Source organism: Mus musculus, chromosome 16, assembly GCF_000001635.26.
Source record: "Mus musculus strain C57BL/6J chromosome 16, GRCm38.p6 C57BL/6J".
Classification (NCBI taxonomy): domain Eukaryota; kingdom Metazoa; phylum Chordata; class Mammalia; order Rodentia; family Muridae; genus Mus; species Mus musculus.
This window is the reverse complement of record NC_000082.6, coordinates 49,324,423-49,336,953: the sequence shown is the minus strand read 5'-3', so window position 1 is coordinate 49,336,953 and position 12,531 is coordinate 49,324,423.

Below are 12,531 nucleotides of genomic sequence, written 5' to 3'. Positions count from 1 at the left end.
TATATATATATATATATATGTCATGTTATAACAAACCTTCTCATTACTATGGTTTTCTATTTATGTGGTCACTGTAGACATCATGATTGGAAAAATGCCTCAAATCCTTTTGGCATGAAAGAAACAGTACAGATTTTACAAATGGAAGTGAAGGAGTTCCTGGTTTCATCCCTGTGGAGTTTCTTAATTTGCTTTTGAAGTTCCAGGGACCTTTGTTCATTCCTCCATTGTGTTAGTTGTCACACTGAATGGTAATTTGTTTCTGTCTGTTACTGTACCCAATAATCTATGTGTTAAAGGCAAACTATGATTTAGTCAATCCCAATTCACCCAAATTTAGCAAATTCACTGGCTCTATCTATGGACTTCATCTTCTACTGTGATGGGGGCATTACATCAGCATGATGGTTGATTGGGAAAACACTTTCTAGGAACAACAATAGATGGGGGGGTCTATGGTATTATTTTCATCATGAATTAAAACCCAAGAAGTCAGGCAAACTGCAAAGAAAAAGAAGCAAGCCTGGAAGCAGAGGTTGGAACAGAAGTATAAACTGTGTCTTGGTTAAGTCTTCCTTTCTGTGACATCGGCCTCAAGTTCTTCTCTGGAATTCTGTCTAAATTTCAGGTTTCCAAAGTGCATGATGTCTCCAACGAACTTATAGCACCCAATCTTCTCACCAGGAAGAAATTCCACGATGTCTATGGCTTTCTGTGAGAAGAGAAACAGATGGCTGGCTGTGCCTCCCTTTGCCTGATGGCTCCAGTAGGCACCTCCTGCTGCCATGTGTCACACAACCCTGCACTAGACTGTGGGCTTCAGGAATGAGAGGCAGAACACCACAGGCCCAGAGACAGCTGGGCTCAAAGCAATGCAAATTGGTCCCTTTGGCACTTGGCCACCAACAGTCTGCTTAGTCCTTTAAAGGGGAATTAAGAAAGCTTAGGACTTGGCTTGTTCACTGTCCAGTAGCTTCAAAACTTTCCTTCAACACCCTGCTCCTCTCTTCTCCTTTCCAACAACAGGTCACTAACTGGCCACAGGAGGGTCATTAGTTTGTCTTTTAAAATTATGGCAGCTAGCATGGAATCTTCTGAGCCACTGTCTCTGGAATTCTACGTGTTGTCATCCTGGTTTTGTTATAGAACCTGCCAATTTCAGAGACCAGTGAAAGGAATTAGATTTCAATTAATTAAATAATAATTAATTCTCTGAGACAGCTCCTATGTAGCCAGAGCTGCCTTCAGATTTACTACACAGTGGAGGTTTGCTTTGAACTCCCATTCTTCCTGCCAGGTGCTAGGATTACAGTCCTAGACACTACACCTGGCTAAAGAAAGAAAGTGTATTAAAAAACCCAGGTCACTACAGAACTGTATTCATATGGATTCAATGCATGTGGTAAAATGTGATCCTATGAATTCCAGGAAAGAAAACCATCAACCATCATCATTCTAGTGGCTAATTAAGTGTATTAACTTACTACTATTATTTTGAGAAATGACCAAACTGCCTTCCAAATTTATGTCTCTGTACATGCAGATGAATGCGGCTCTTAGAATATAACAAAATTTTCCTTGTGCAGCTGACAGCATTTATCACAGAAAATCACAACTGATCAGATTGCAGGGAAGTGTGTGTGTCATGCTCAGTCATAGATAGGGGACCTAACCTCTTACTGCTTCCCTGAGTCTCAAGAACTTTATGGAAGAGGGGAGGGAAGGCATATAAAAGCCACAGTTGGGAAGGACAGCGTAGACAGCATAGAAACTGTTTCTGGATATGACAGTGAAGCTGCTCTCATTAATTCATAGCAGCTGTGGTTCCCCACACAAAACCAGTACAAGACCAAGACAGTCAGCATCCAACAAGGAGGGGAGGTGCTCATTCACCCTCCACACCCTTAGCTGAGGAGCTATTGGCTCCTAGGGAAGACTTGCTTTTCTTTAAGGATGTAAGTCCACCACACCACGTTGGGTGCTCCTATCCCCTGACTTTAGAGGCAGCAGAAATTGAACTTAAAGGTTTTAGAGAAAAATATTTAAACAATAAAAGAAAGCAAAGGATGGGGAAGCAGGAAAGGGGTTGGGATATATCTGGGAGGAGCTAGGGAGAGGAGTGAGGAGTAAATATGATTTATAAAAACACCTTATCCATGTATGAAATTCTCAAAGAATTAATAAAATATTATATTGAATTTTAAAGAATGTATCAAGAATTGGGGAAAAAACTCATATTATTATTTGCTTAGCAATTTCAGTTCGGGGACTCTAGTATAAATTGAACCTTATAACAGAAAAAGTACTTATAACGTTATTCACCAGAGGGAGCAAAGGGGATGTGTCTTGAGACTCAGAAGAGGAAAATAGTGCAATAAGCAATAGATCAAATAATATTGAGTGTCCACTTAAATGTTTATTAAGGTTTGTGATGACATTTGAAGTGCTTATAAGATGAAATTGAAAATACCAAGTCCGTAAGACATACAGGGTATGTAACAAGATTATAGACTAAAGAAAACTACCATGATGATTCTACAAAATAACATCACATTAATTGAGGTAGAAAGACCCACCATTGTGGTTTGCAGCAGTCCCTGGGCAGGGAATCCTGGACTGCATAAATATGGAAAGAGGAGGCTGAGCACAAGCATTTGGGCATTCATTGCTTTCTTCCTCTGACCATGCACATAATATGACCTGATGCTTCAATCTCTAGCCACTGCTGTTTCCCTGCCATAATTAACCAGAACTTAAAATTGTGAGCTAAATAAATACTTTCTCCCATTAAAAAATAACTAAAAACTCAAATGAGTAAAGACAGAAAAGACTTTAAATATAGTCAAATAAGATTTTGTCAGTGAATTGACATTTCTTATCTACTTTTCCAAAGTTCCAAAGCCACTATTCTTGAATATATATACAGCATATATATGACATATATGTATACATATATATATATATGTGTGTGTGTGTGTGTGTGTGTGTGTATACATATATTCAAGAAGGTAAATAATATACTGTTAGTACATTGAAAATATATACATACTATATATACATATATATACACACACACACACACACACATATATATGCTGTAAGTACTTTGAATACATATGCTTTAAGTATTCATATATATGATATCATATGTATATATGTATATATGCTATAAGTACTTTGATAAAAGCAGTAGACCTTAGGGGAGCAAGCCCATGTCTCCAGTTTCAAGATGAAGCCTGAGCTTCTAGCTGTGCTTTGACAACTAGCAAGTGTTACTTCTGCTGTCAGTAATTCTTCATCCAAGCTTCCCAGATCAACTGGTCCACAAAAGCAAATATAAAAAGTCAGAAGTATTTGCAGACATCAGAAACATGCACACAGTGGAAAACCATCCATGAAACAGTTTAGAGAAAAGCATGAGGCTTGAGGAAACAATTGACTGATCTTACATTGCTTTTAGAGTTTACAGAATACGTGTTATTTTTTAAAAAGCAAAAATAAAGATAAAAAATAAAAAGCAAAACAAACAAACAAAACAAAAACTATAATCTAGATGCAAACTTCTGCAGCTATTTTGTCATCTATTAGCTTGTGACTCACTTGTTAAAGTGTCTGTTCTGGCTCTCTTTATTTCAACTTGACACCAGATAGAGTCATTAGGAGAGGAAAGAGACTCAACTGAGCAAAGGTCTTTGTGGGTCTGCTGCAGGCAAGCTGTAATGCATTTTAGTGGTTGATATGGGTAGGACTAGCCCATTGTGGGTGGAGCTGCCTCTGGATTAGGGGTCCTGAGTTCTATAGGAAAGAGGATTGAATAATCCAGGGAGAGCAAGCATGTGAAAAGCTCCCCTCCATGGTCTCTGCATCAGCTCCTGCCTCCAGGTTCCTGCTCTCTTGAGTTCCTGTCCTGACTTCGTTCCATGATGAACAGTAATTTGGAAGCATAAGCCAAATAAACCCTTTCTCCTCGGTTGGGGTGGCCGTGGTATTTCATCAGAACACGAGAAATCCTTACTATGACAGTGTGCCAAGAAAATATCAGCTTGGCCAATCTAGAAGCAGATTCAACTGAAACAGTTTAAATCATTGGAGAGGGACTAGAAATCTGGTAATATTTGTTGGCAAAACGTTGAATTCAGGTACTACTTGGCCTACATTCATGACAGGTCCAGAGGACAAAAACATTTTGTAAAAGTAGGAGTAGTAAAGACCTGAGCATCATAGCTAGAAAGCAGCCAGCCCTGGGGTCAGTTCCTAGGAAACATTAGCTGCATATCCCTGTTACTTCCCACCCTTCATCGCAGGAGGCCAAATCCACCATTGACTCACGTAATCCATAAATCAACTACAGTGTTAACACTGGGCTGCTGGTAGGTCTGAGACTCCAGACATGATTTGCTTGGTTAGGAAATACACACAGAAGGAAGCCAAGGCGGCTGTCAGCGGCACATCAAGCATTTGGCACATTCTCCTTTTCCTCTCATTGCCCAGAACTTGCTCCCTAAAACATTTTCTGAGCTGGTTTTCTCTTTGTGCTGATCACTGAATGAAGTGGAGATCTGTTCTCTGGAACCATAAAAGTAATAAACAAAGTAATCAGGCTATGGGGTTATGCATGGCATAGCAACTGTCAGGAAACAAGCCAGACATCTATCAGGAGTTAAATAGGTTAATAAACCCTGCCCCCCCCCCCCCGCCCCACACACACACACAGTGTGTGTTCCAAAATATAGGAAAACAGCACAATAAGCCTGACTTTCAAAATAATCAGGCTTACTAAAATTAGACACACAAACCCAGTGGATTGCTCTGAATTTCAAAGTTCTAGAAAATTCCACCCAGTGCATATCTGACAGGAAGCATATTAGTGGTTGACAGAAACTTGGGCTGAGACAGAAGGCTTCTAGTTCATGGGAAGGGGCAGTGGATATGTCCGTAGAAATAGTTTTACTGGTAACACATTTGCCAACATTTATGAATTTTATATTTCAAACACATTCAACTATTTAGGTCAATAACACTCAAAAAGCTACTGTATGAAACACTAATAAGGAAACCAAGCTAACTTAGAGGGAAATTCACAGAAGGGAAATGGTTTCAGTTGTTATAGAATTATAACACAAAATTATGAAGTACATAGCCACCTTTTCAATATTTTTAAATCTTGTTTTAAAAATTGACAAAATATGTACATATGTATTTTATAAAATGATGCTTTGACATAAGTACACATAGTAGAATGGCTTGTCCCAGGTAATTAATATATCTGTACCTTACATATCAATTATTTTTCATAAAGAAAAAAATTAATATATTCTTTTAAGTGATTTTCAAATATTTCAAAATTGTTATTTACTATAACCATCATGCCGTGTCACAAGTCTGCTGAGTTCAGGAAATTAACACCCCAAATTTAGTGAGATTGTATGTGACTTGCCTTTACCTTGCTTATCTCACTAAGCACAAAGTCCCCCAAGTTCCCCCATATTGTTGCACATTCTTTAGGCTGAATACTATTTGTCCATTAGTTATGAACACACAGCACATTCTTTCCTATCGCTTCATCCTTCACGAACACGGAGTTAAACCTACTCTCTTGGCCATTATGAATAGCACCACAACAAACAACAGGATTCAGTAATTTCTTCAAGTCATTCATCTCACTCACTCTGGTGTGGTATCCCCACACCTCAGATTGCTGATCATAGATAGTCATTTAGCAATTTCCCTTCAGTTCTTAAGAAACCTCCAGAGCATCTTTGTGGTAGTACATCTCTGTCAACAGTGCTTATCTGCTCTCTAGCTCTATGTCCTCACCAACGCTGCTACTTCTATGTTTCTGATGATCATATGAAGTGATGGCCAAGGAAACTTATTTTCACTTCTAAGAGTCAACAATATTGACAGCATTTCTGTTGGGCCCCATTTTGGCCCTGTTTTGGGCCTTGAGGACAAACCTGAGCCTGGCTCAAGTTTTGAAAAGTTTTGCTCAGTCACTTCCCTACTAGAGTGACTCAGCATGACCTGCTTAAGCCTGCCTTTGCCTAACTACTGCTGACATAGAATAACTTTGTTGGCTGTCAGTCACCCCATACTCTTCGTCACCCTTCCCCTCCCCCTAAGTCATCTCACCTCAGCAAAAAAACCCTACCTCCTTTCTCAGCCCTTTTTAAACAAAAGATTGATATAATTAAATGAGTTCCTGCTTTGACAGACTCCCTGCTCCGGGTAGTTATGGAGGGCAGGAGGCAATTCTTCAGAGTGCTGGAGATCTGAGCTGTGTGACACTCACCATCCCTCTTCAGTCCCAGACCAAGTTCTCTCCTCTCGGCCTAGACCTGCCAAGAGAGCTGGCACATTTCTCCTTAATTTATTTACTTATTTTATTCACTTTACACCTTGATCTCAGCCCCCATTCCCTCCTCTCCTCTCCTCCCCCATTCTCCGTCCTCTTCTCTTCTGAGAACCGAAGGCCCCTTGTGGGTACCAACCAACCCTTGCACATCAAATCACAGCAGTATTAGGTACACCTCTCCCACTGAGGCCAGACGAAGTGGCCCAGCTAAGGAAAACCAAAGCGAGGCAAAGCGAGTCAGAGTCATCCCACCCCATCTACATTGCACTCCACATGGTTAAGGGACCCACACCGAGACCCTGCTGCACATCTGCTACATATGTGTAGGGGGCCTAGGTCAAGTATCCTCCCTTGGGCCCTTCTTGTTACTCAGCTTTTTTGGGTCTGTGGATTTTAGCCTAGTTATCCTGTATTTTATAGCTAATATCAACTTATGAGTGAGTACATACCATAATTGTCTTTCTAGGAGTGTGTTACCTCACTCAGCACAATATTTTGTAGTTCCATCCATTTGCCTGCAAATTGCATGATGTCTTTGTTTTTGATAGTTGAGTAGTATTTCATTGTGTAAATTTACTACATATTTTTTATCCATTCTTCAGTGGAGGGACATCTAGGTTCTTTCCAATGTCTCACTATTACAAATAAATCTGCTATGAACATAGTTGAGCAAATGTCCTTGTGGTACAGTGTAGCATATTTTGGGTATAGCTGGGTCTTGAAGTAAAAAGATTCCCAGTTTTCTGAGAAACCACCAAATTGATTTACAATGTTTGTATTAGGTCTCACTCTCACCACCAATGGAGGAGTTTTCCCCTTGCTCCACATCCTTGCCAGCATGTGCTGTCACTTAAGTTGTTTATCTTAGCCATTCTGTTTGATGAAAGATGGAATCTCAGGGTCATTTTGATTTGTACTTCCCTGATGACTAAGGATGTTGAACATTTCTTTTAAGTGCTTCTCAAACATTCAAGATTCCTCAGTTGAGAATTCTCTGTCAAGCTCTGTACTCCCTTTCTGAACTGGGTTATTTGGTTTGTTGGTGTCTAATTTCTTGAGTTCTTTATATATTTTGGGTATTTGCCCTCTGTCAGATGTAGGGTTGGTGAAGATCTTTTGTCATTCTGTAGACTGCCGATTTGTCCATTGTCTTAGAGAAGCTTTTCAATTTCATGAGGCCTCATTTATTGACTGTTAATCATAGTACCTAGGCCACTGGGGTTCTGTTCAGAAAGTTGTCTCCTGTGCCAATGAATTCAAGGCTATTCTCCCCTTTTCTTCTATTGATTGGGTGTATCTGGTTTTGTTTATGTCCTTGACCCACTTGGACTTGAGTTTTGTGCAAGGTGATAGATATGAACCATTTGTTGAAGACGTTTTTCCACCCACTCTATTGTTTTGGCTTCCTTGTCAAAAAACAAGTTCCCATAGGTTTGTGGACTTACTTCTGTGTCTTTGAGTCAATTCCATTGATCAACCTGCTTTTATGTCAATACTATGTGATTTTTATTACTATTGCTCTGTAGTACAGCTGGAAATCAGGGATCATGATACTTACAGAAGTTCTTTTATTGTATAGTAATATTTAGATATCCTGGGGATTTTAATAGACCTTGGGGGGGTCACTTATGTACACTATCATAACATCTATGCATAGCAGTACTTTGACTTCTCCAATTTGTAAGCCATTGATCTCCTTTAGTTGTCTTATTTCCCTGGCTAGAACTTCAAGTACTATCTTTAAGAGATGGGGAGAGAGTGAGAGCCTTGTCTTTTCCCTGATTTTAGTGGAGTCGCTTTAAGTTTCTCTCCATTTAATTTGATGTTGGCTATTGGCTCTCTGTATAGTGCCTTTATTGTGTTTAGGCATGTGCCATGTATCCCTGATCTCGCTAAGACTTTTAACATGAAGGGGAGTTAGATTTTTCACCAATACAGATGGTATGTAACTTGGTAGGCAAGAACTCACTTTTAAAAATTAATTGAAGGTTCTCAAATGGAATACACATGCACCTTGGAGTAGAATTAGGAGGAGGGGAGAATTAACCAGTGAGCCATGCTGATCATTCATGTGGTTTCTTCCAAACTATGCAAGCCAGGAAACTAGAACAGAGGAACACAGCTGCCAGTGGTGATTTGCTCCTGATCCTTCTAAAAGGTTTCTAGTGCCTCAGAGAGCTTGAGCTCAGAGGGGCAGGGAGCCCCTGCTATACAAGGGACAGACTTCTTGGAGGGAGGCAGAGAGAGGCAGACAGTAGAGGCTGCTAGCCTCCAACAAGCAAACAATCAAGGACAGAGATAAATAAAATTTGATTTAATTGTTTTTAAGGATGGAAGGGAGTATAATGCCAATTGTTTAAATGTTCTTAAATATATATGGGATAAAGAAAGCCAAGGCTTTAATCTCAAATGTAGGAAATAAAGGCAAGGAGGGAGAATAGAAGGAATGAGAAAAGTACATTAAAAGAAAATTTAAAAGGTCTATGTCAGGACAGTTCTTGGGATCTTCAAATATGGTCTACATGGGAATTCTGAGATTGTTCAGCCTAGTATGACAAAATTATAGCCTGGAAATAGACTTATACAGTAAATAGAAGGGAAATTAATTAAAGTTAAACACAGAGATGAGTAAATACTTTGAGGCTTTTGATCTTATATTATAGGTCAAGAGCAGAGTTAGTTGAAAACACTTAACTCAGACAGAAAAAGAAACTTAGGTTAGTTCAATTTACATAAAGAAAAGGGAAATATATACCAACAGAGATATTAATCTCCATAGAAGGGAGGATTTAAATATACCTAGATGCATAAATAATTGAAGCTTTTGATCTTAACTTGAGGGTCCAAAAGAAGGGCCCAGGGAGCCTAACCTTATCTCAGAGTGTAGAAACTTAGGTCTTAACCTCTATTAAAAACTTATCGTGCAAGAAAAAAAAAAAAAAAACAAAACAAAAAACAGGAGATAGTGGAGGAGTACTGTGTCAACAGATAGTATTTGTTTTGATTGTTTTAATTATCAAAATGAAGATATTTATGTTTGGTGGTATTAATGGTACTAAAATTCCTCTGGCCAGGCAATGGTGGTGCACGCCTTTAATCTCAGCACTCGTGAGGCAGAGGCAGGTGCATTTCTGAGTTCGAGGCCAACCTGGTCTACGGAGTGGGCAACATGGTCTACAACCGGGACAGCCAGGACTACACAGAGAAACCCTGTCTCAAAAAAACAATTCCTCTGGAAGAGAGATCCAGCTATTAAATTAATTCCATCTATACTTTTAATGATTTCGAGTTAGTGGCCCAAGGACATGCTATTTTGGGGAGAGAGACTCTGTATTTGTGTTGACAGGAAAGAAGAAAAGGACCTGGACCCTTTCCAGAATGGTATGAATCAGATATGACCGGGGAAGACCCCCTGAAGATCTTGGCTACCAAAGAAAAAAATTTTTGAGAAAATCAAACAGGACAGGTAACTTGATCTGCTGATCAAGGGAACAACCCTACAACTGGCTTGGCCATAAAAAGTCTCTAGACAAAACTTCATCTGAAATTAGACAATAAATCTTACTGGTTGTGTAATCCTTAAGATTCATCAGGCCATCTTTCATATGGCATGAATAAAGATTTATTACAATTGGTTATTGATCAAATTAACTCATAAAAAAAGACAGTTGTCTTTACCTGCTCAAACAAGGAGCAAAAGTTCATTCTTAACTGACCTATGCCTCATGTACAATCCATAAGAATATCTTAATAGTATTAAATTTTGGTTGTGAGATTTATACATTGCAGAATGTACAGCTCCAGCATGATTCTTCCTCAGGGATGCTATGTGACCTGTTATGATGCTGTTCCAGACCCCTGCCTCCTGAAGCTATTTCCAGAGAATTGCTTCCAAACAGCTTTAGGAATAAAGCTGATTCCAGATGACCTCTCTTCAGCCAACCTTTCAGATGGATCCAATCAAAACATAAGTCAAAACCTGAGCCTTCTAAACATACAGAGACAAGATAACAGATGCCAAAGCTAGTTTTCTTAAATCTCACCAAATTTTCTAATGTTCCTACGCCTCCTCACCCCTTTAAAGAATTTTCATCACCTCTATTCAGCAGGAAGACGGTATGGAGAGTTGTCATCCCAAGCCCTTGGGTGTAGAGTTATGGTCATTTTATAAATTATAGACTGTCATTTTAAGGGATAATTTGGAAATATTCATAATTTGGAACAGAAAGGAAATATATGACATGGATTACTAAATTTACTCTTAAACAAAGCATTGTATAGCCAAATTTGACATTGGTAGAAATCTTTACAATCGATGCAAATTGAAGCTATGATTTTAACATTGGTACAGAATTTATAGATTGACACAGATTTAAAGGTTTCATTGGTATAAATTTCTTATATTAATACAAAAATTGAAATTAAATTGTTACTCTTAAATAGTCATTATGCCTATATAAGTCATTTAAGAATACAAGGCTTAGACCCAGTCCTTCTAATAGCTACTATTGCAAACCCTTTAAGGTGATTAAGACACACAAGTTAAGGGCCAGATAGTAAACACATACTTATATTAGATTCTGATTTAATTATAATGAAGTGTTTTTAATATTATTCAAACAGAAATAGCTAAAATAGTCAAGGTTTAACAATTCAGATATACTTTATATAGTCTTCAAAAGCATCAGAAATCCACAGAATATGACATTTAATATTAATTCATTATTAAAGATCATTTGACTAGAGACATGTACTCCTGACATACCCCCTTCATGGTTCAAAGAAGAAATTGAGCATCAAAATCTTCATAAGGAGTTGCTCTGTTATGGCCACTGGACAAAAAAATATGCCCTATTTATCTACAGACAAAAAAAAAATGTTCTCAGGAAAGGACACACAATGCTGGATAGTCAACAGTTCATCTCTGCCAAAACAGAGTAAACTAGCCCTTCATAGTTCCTGCTTCATTTTAAGGTCTCAGATGGTTCTGGACCAGAAGGCTCAAGATAGATGCTCTGACATTTTGAGTAATAGAGGAATGTTCAGGTAGTCAACGGTCTATGCATTTTGTTTAAGTTTTGGAAGCTATGTTTTTTGTGCTTCCTAAACATTCAGGAAATAATTCTTGAAATACCGACAGCGATGAATACTAGTTGTAGTCTCATAATCAAACTCAAGTTGTTTAGCTTTGAAAGAGATTATATAGATTTGAAAGGATGGTTTCCAAATGACAATGCAAGCTAAAATCACAACATAATTCAGGTATAGAATTGTAAGCTCTTTGCATTAGATTAGATGGAATTTATTTAATTGACAAATGTGATGGACTAGATGTTAACTGTATATCATACTTTGTGATTTACATAATTGTTATGATTATGCTCAATTTGTGTCTGAGAAAATAGCTTTTTTAAAATTTTAATTGGCTCCCAAAAGCCATGCTTCCAGACGCTGGGGGTCCCTGCCCCCAGGTGGCTTTGATTGGTAATAAAGAATTGCTGTCCAGCCAATGTCTGGGCAGGGAGACAGAGGTGGGTCTTTTGGATTATGTTGGCAAGAGACTGAGAGGAGGGAGAGAGGAGAATCACCATGACTCTGGGGCAGAGAGATCAGATGTATAAGAGCTACAGGAGAAAAATCATCTGGCAATGAAGGTGGAAAGGGAAAGTAGCCTTGGGGAGGGGGGGTGCCCAGAAGGTAACAGGGTAGCAAAGATAAAATATAGATTTAGAAGGTATTAAGCCAGGAATATGAGAGTGGAGTGTGTGCTAACCTTAGGGAGGTTTGGAAGTAGCCAACCATTGAACTAGAAAAGAATATCAAAATTAGCTGGCATGTGTATATCTTTCAATCGCTAATCCAGAGCTCTTGGTGGATGCAGAGGAGCCACGCACACCTCACTAGGAGCTTAAAGCAGATTAACTATTCACCGCTACAGATTTTGTCAAAGACTTTCCGAGCATCTAATGAGATGATCTAGTAGTTTTTTCTTTCAATTTGTTTATATGCTGGATTCCATTGGTGGAATATCATATATTGAAACATCCCCTGCATTCCTGGGATGAAGCCTACTTGATCATGTTGGTTTTTATGTGGTTTTGAATTTGGTTTGTGAGTATTTTATTGAGTATATTTTCATCAAATTTCATAAGGGAAACCGGTCTGAAGTTCTCTTT